Source organism: Pinus tabuliformis, chromosome 3_1, assembly GCF_031772625.1.
Source record: "Pinus tabuliformis cultivar Carrire ecotype Pingquan chromosome 3_1, CPIR1, whole genome shotgun sequence".
NCBI lineage: Eukaryota > Viridiplantae > Streptophyta > Pinopsida > Pinales > Pinaceae > Pinus > Pinus tabuliformis.
In genome coordinates, this window is record NC_142301.1 from 626,856,772 (window position 1) to 626,863,328 (window position 6,557).

Here is a 6,557-nt window from a genome sequence, read left to right on the forward strand (position 1 = left end):
GCAAGATTATAGGATTATATTTTCCTCTTAACCACCGTTAATTTAGCATTGACCAATGTAAATTATAGATTTTTACCATAAAATTCAATTAATTTCCTTATTTGAAACCGCTTAACAAGCCCAATCCCAGGTATCTTGGGAGGCTAAAGAAATCAAACCCTAGAACAAACACCCAGGAGCCACCCAGGAGCAGGAGCCAAAAACTCTGTGAAATGATACCCTAGAACAAACACCCAGGAGCCACCCAGGAGCAGGAGCCAAAAACTCTGTGAAATGATAGAAAAGACAGGGAAGACAGAGACTAAGTTGAGCAGAAAATGGCCAAAGCAGCGTAACGAGCCAAGCAATCTTGGAAGGAGGATCAGTAGAAAACGACGGAGTTCATGTATGTGAGGGAAGAGCCAGGGGAAGGGAATCCATAAGTTTCTGTTGTGATCGTCGAAGAAGGTAATAAATATCAACCGAAACTCCATAAAAAAATTTCTATTTTTGGTCTGTTGCAGTTAATGTGGAAACCTCTAATTACATTTGCATAAGGCAGAAAGCATTCTACATAATACGCCTCGGAACAAGGTTTACATTAATTCCCATGATCATTTTAGTGCTGGTTGTAGTTATTAAGGAAGAGTGGATAATTTTTTAAATTAGAAAAATGGTAATTGTTTAGCAATTGCCCCAAAAACGCAAAAAAAGCCCATAAGTTTTTTAAATTGGAAAAATGATAATTGTCTGTGAGAATCTTCTTATGCGAGTCTGCCTTTGGTAATCGTCTACATGGGTCTTCTTATGCGACTGTGACTTGTAATCTAATATTGTTGTGAGGTAGGACAATTTTCCTAAAAATTTAAAATTCAATGAAGGTAATTCTTAGTTCAACGTTATCACAGCAGCTCGTTAACTCTTTATTGAGTTTAACGATAAAGAATACAAAACCATAATAGTAAATATACAGAAACATTCAGATAAACAGGCCTCTGTTTACCAATTTGCAGCTCCCCAAATCTGTTGTGACAGCACACATAATCAATAGTAATTTGCAACTTCACCCCATAGATTTGAATATGAACGACTGTTCACGAGCGCCCATGCTTATGCCTTGGCATTTGATGCCAAAAGTACGCAAGGGTGCGCTGGCTATTAACTTTGGAAACAAAGCACAAGCTTTTCCCACAACAGCAAATCCCACAAGAATATATATGAACTGTAGGTATAATATTCCAGTGAATTTATAGGTATGAGATCGTTGAAATGATGCCTGTACTAGTCAGCGAACCAACCAAAAGCTTTTAGTGCTGTAGTATGATTACAAATTACAATTACTCAGAGGAATACCATAACCATCATACCACGAATGGATGAAACACTGGGAGTGTGATGGCATTAAACCAAGCAATAAAACAATGAGTTAAAGCCCAACGTGGATGACTGTTGCTAATGGAAATGGTCTGAAGTTTCCACATAAATACACCAACAATTTGAGGGCTAGTTGAGTCTCAGCAATTAACGAATTAATAAATAAAATGCCCATTCAAATAACGAGGCTGGTTGTGCATTCACTTAACCTTAGTGATATTACGAATTGAAGATAACACTGTGATTCAACATTGCATCGAATTAACTAATAAGAGAATGCTGGACAGGGAATCCAATGCTGTGGGTGTTACGATAATATATGGCTGTAAGTAATTGAATGCAAAAGTACTGTCCGATGTAGTTTTATATAGCAAAATTCACATCAAATTGAAGCTATTACACAACCAAACTCATTCAGATAGCTATTAACATAGAGACAATAGATTTTTACTGCAAGAACCCAAATTGAAAAACAAAAAATTGTTGGAAACTTTATTTTTCTTTGGAAATGATTACAAAGAATAAGATGTACATTCAGATTTCATGTATTATTACTCACTGACAACAATTGCAACTCCTCATGCATGGACAGGCTCAATTGTCACTTCCTCCTCCAATCTTCAAGCAGGATTTGCTTCCGATTTTCTTCCTGAGTTTTTTCTTGCTATTTGCCTTTTTTCTTCATTTCCTCTCCATCTCTGTCTTCATTGTTTTTGCATAAAGCAACATTCTCTATTAAAGAGCTACCTTGGAAATCCAACCGTCAAGAGGATTCATTTTCTTGAGGCATTTTGGCCTTTGAACTTCAAGTTGGTTGACAGTGAATCCCCAAATCAACCGCAACAACATGCCACACTGCGGCAGATGGAAACAAAAAAATAATTTGACAGCAAGTTTCGACCCTTAATCTGGTAATCAACCTCCACAATATGCCACACTGCCGCAGATGGAAACAAAAAAATAATTTGACAGCAAGTTTCGACCCTTAATCTGGTAATCAACCTCCACAATATGGAAGCTGGAAATGGAAAACAATTTCAAAACAATTTTTGACCATATGAGACGCTGTGGAAGCTTGAAATGGAAAACAATTTCAAAACAATTTTGACCTTTACATGAAACATATGAGACTATTATTATAGCAATTTCTAGCATTTTGTCTGGAATCAGTTTCCCTGCGCATGCTATGAAAAGCGAAACAAAAACAGAAACTGCTTTTAGATCTCAAGAAACAATGGATAGCTCCTGTCATTCTCTAGGATGTAATACGATCACATCAGGGGATTAAACCCCAAGCAACTACTTTTGATACATAAATCTATTATGCACTCAGAATGGTACAAAGAAGCAATTTGTTAGCAAACGTGTTGAAGTTACAAGCCCCTCAAGATATTGTCCATAATCATGCTTTCTAAAGTATGGACACCCATTAACCATTCTTCTGGGTGTCTTGAATCGCTCATTATATGGAATTTTAAGAAACACTTTTTGATAATTCAAAATTAGATAAAAAAATGATGAATCCTATGAAATCAAAGTACCAAATCCAAACTCTCCAAACCATGCATATCTGAAGGTACGTGTCACCAAATTTTGGTTCTAGTTCATTAGATTTCAACGGCACAATATTTTTCTGCTTTGTTAAACTGATCACAAAATTTCACCCTTTTAAAGAATCAAAGAGAAGTAGCGAAAGTACAAAACCATGCTAAGAAAAAAAAATGCTAAAGTATGAAGGTCACTATAAATTTAAATTCTGAAAACTGATATTATTTGCAAAGCCCAGAAGTCCTGATTGATACAATGGCCAGAAAAGACAATGTGTCCCTATCCATTGTGATGGTGTCTATCAATAAAATCTGCAACACAATGTAATCTGGGCAAAAACTAAATGCATCACAAGAGTACTATATCTTTCTACCGCTGTACATTAATTTGGAAAAGGTTTGCAGTGAACATTAGATATTGAGTGAACATGCATACAGGCCAAATGAATCACACAGACAGAAGCCAGACAAACTCTTCATTCGTTCAGGTGCTCAACAGTGGAAATAGAGGGACGTGGATCGATTCAAAATGATTGAAGAATTGGCTGGAAAGTAAAAATAGTTCTGAAAATTTTATTAGTGGTTTGAAATGGAAAAACCATTCAAACACTTTTCATTTCAAGGAGCAACACATGATGGCATCAGAGTGGTGCCAAAATGTTTTCAGCAGAGATTCATTGACCTCAGAATTATGTCTAAGAAGCTCTACCCCAAATGGAATCTGGCAAAATGATATCTTGCCAATGAAAAATATCAATAACTCTTGAAGAAAAGTCATCTTACATGTCAGGCTTTTACTTTACCTGTAACTCTGACAAACCCAACGTGCAAGGGTAAGTGCTTCTGGGGTGCCAGGAGGTAGCCTCGGCCCAAGATGGGAACCCAGTCGAGAAGGGGCTAGGGCCATGGTAACCCTCTGCATGGATGCTACAACACCACGCACATATTGACGAGCCATGGATGCAACATTCTCCCGTAAATGGTTCTCAAAAGTGAACTGGAAAGCAATTGTCAATACTGATCTGAGGTTGCCAGAGTTGCCACCATAATCAACAGATGTTCGAGCTCCTGCTGATCCAATTTCAAGGACGGAGTTGCCACCATAATCAACAGATGTTCGAGCTCCTGCTGGTCCAATTTCAAGGGCAGATGCAAGGTCCAATGTAAGGTTTGGACTAGAGACATCCTGTATGATGCATAACACAATTTGTAAAGTGACGCGGTCCACCATCCCAATCACTCAAAGGAGAAAGTGAACGGTCAAAGCTCGTTAGTGTCCCTGCATACCTTGAAGAAAATGCAGGCCCTGCCCATCCGGGCATCCAGAATTCACAAGCAAAGCAGCTTAATGCCACGTAGGTCCAGATTTCAAATAATTTGTATCTCCAACTCAAACAGAAACATGCTAAGTGTGATTATTTGCCATGTGTTTGTCATACTCTTCCTAAATATGAGATCTTTTAATGTTTCAACCCCCAAAGATCTTAGCAAAATCCAAGACTTGCCAAAGATTTAAGGTGAAATAATTAAAAAAACATATTTGAGAAAGCCCTCGTTTCCATTTTTCAGAATATTTTCCGCCATAATAACATGCCATGAGTTGTATTAATGTAAAGAATGTAAAGATGAGATCAATTAAAGTTTTCACAGTAAAGATAACTGTAACAGACTGAACTCCTCCGAAGATTGAACGCAGGTCGCTATAAAGAATGCCGGATAATGTGCGATTTAGTACATTATAGATTTAAAAGTTTCGAACTCGTGATCTCTAGTATAAAGTTTTAAAAATAATCATCGTTCAGTGAAAAAATATACACATCGAAAGATTTTGGGCATGGGCATACCTGTGGTGGCAGCCAGGGCTTGAAGGGAAGGTACAAATAACAGGCCAATCCACAGCATTCGCGTCAGAGGGAAAGATCTACGAGTCTTTTTCACCCCAATTTTCATCCGAGCGACTGGCATGGTTACATCGGCGTAGACGTCTCTGCTTCCAATTTATTGCGACTGCTTCACGATTGTTTACGAGTTTCTTTATGAAGGACCCGAGCTATCTTGTGTATGTAGTAAAATCGGAGGAGACTGGCAGTATCCCAGAAAATCAATCGAATGAACAGTGTAAATGGGGACTATCTTGTTTTTGAAGGGCTCTTGAAGGGCAAAGCGGACACCGGATTCGACTTTGGAGAAACTCTGATCGGTGTCGTGGCTCAAACCGGAGAGAATAACGAGGACGTTGGGATTGGCGGTTTTGGATGCTCGCTGGGATTGGCGGTTTTGGATGTTCGCTGCCATCGGCAGAGTCTTCCTCGTGCACCAGAAAACTTCTCGGTTCACTGCCATAAACTCCATCAAAAATTCAAACGCAGACTCTCCTAAAATTCAGGCGGTCCCCACATATGTAAAGTGAAGCGGTGCCCACATATGTAAAGTGGGAGCAGAAGCGTGGCATAAACATCTGTTCAAGAATACAAACGGACTCTCCTGAAATTCCGGCGATGTACACAGATGTCAAGTGGAGCAAGTGGAGCAGAAGGGCCCAAAAATCTGTTAAGAGTCAGACAAACATGAAATAATGTAGACAAAAAATCAGAGATTGACTGATTCAAGAAAAAGTTTTTGGTGTAATTACACATCACAAAAATTTAAAAGAAAAGTTTTGACAATTAAACTAATTAAAGATGTGATTGTTTTCAAAATTTGATGAATTTAATATTACTAGCATTTGCACCTAATGTTGTAAATGAAACGCAGTAAGGCATAGTGTGGAAGAATATTGAAATGTGAATAGGCTTTTGTGGGCTTTTTTGAAAGCAAGGGTCAATGATTTTGAGTTTAAATTTGAGGAAGCCATGCCGAAAACCGTTGAAATGGAATGCAAGTAGCTATAAATATGCATTGAACTTGTTTAGAGACATTTGTTTGTAGTTGGTAAAAATTGCGGAGTTAAAGGTGAAGATAAATGAATGAATCCATCCGAACAACAACCGAGTATCCATATTGATTTGGATAGGGTTATTTAAGAAATCATTATTCAAACGGGAAATTAAATTAATATGAAGATATATTGAAAACATGTATTATATTCATTGAAATCAATTGATTTTGTCAACAAAATATGTTAAAACCCATTGACAATGAATGGGTTGTGAGGACATAAACTATCAAAAATGGTAGTGATCTTGAAACATCCCTTTTTAAGTTTGAAATGGAAAACACAAATAGTTGAGAGGACATAAACCATCAAGATGGTATTTGATGTTGAAACATCCTTTTTGAAGTGTGAAATGGAAAATACAAATAGTGTATTGTAGCATCTTTTTTCAAGTTTGAAACGGAAAACAAAAATAGTTGTGAGGACACGAACCATCAAAACGGTATTTGATCTTGAAACATCATTTTTTAAGTTTGAAATGGAAAATACAAACAGTGAATTGTAACAGAAGAGGTTCGAGAAGGAATATAATATTCTAAAGAACATTGTGCTTGTCATTCCATATTTGAAGTTGTATGAAAACATGTTGGAGGCATCGAAGACCTGAAGAAGCAGTAATGGACCTGCAAAATGTATATTTTGTTAGAATTAGTAATATGTAAATCAGCTGCGGAAATTTATTAGCAATACTTTGCAGGTGAGTTGTGTTAAAATGAATCTAG

At 37.3% G+C, this 6,557-nt stretch overlaps 1 pseudogene across 1 annotated transcript; it reads right to left on the reverse strand.

Annotated features, from left to right (window-relative positions):
* Positions 1 to 2,283: 2,283 nt before the first annotated feature.
* LOC149188604 (homeobox-leucine zipper protein ATHB-15 pseudogene) lies at positions 2,284 to 5,430 on the reverse strand (annotated as a pseudogene). Its single transcript, XR_016255819.1, has 2 exons — positions 4,745 to 5,430; positions 2,284 to 4,289 (listed from the first exon to the last, which is right to left on the reverse strand). The product of XR_016255819.1 is annotated as a homeobox-leucine zipper protein ATHB-15 pseudogene (transcript).
* Between the last annotated feature and the right edge of the window lie 1,127 nt (positions 5,431 to 6,557).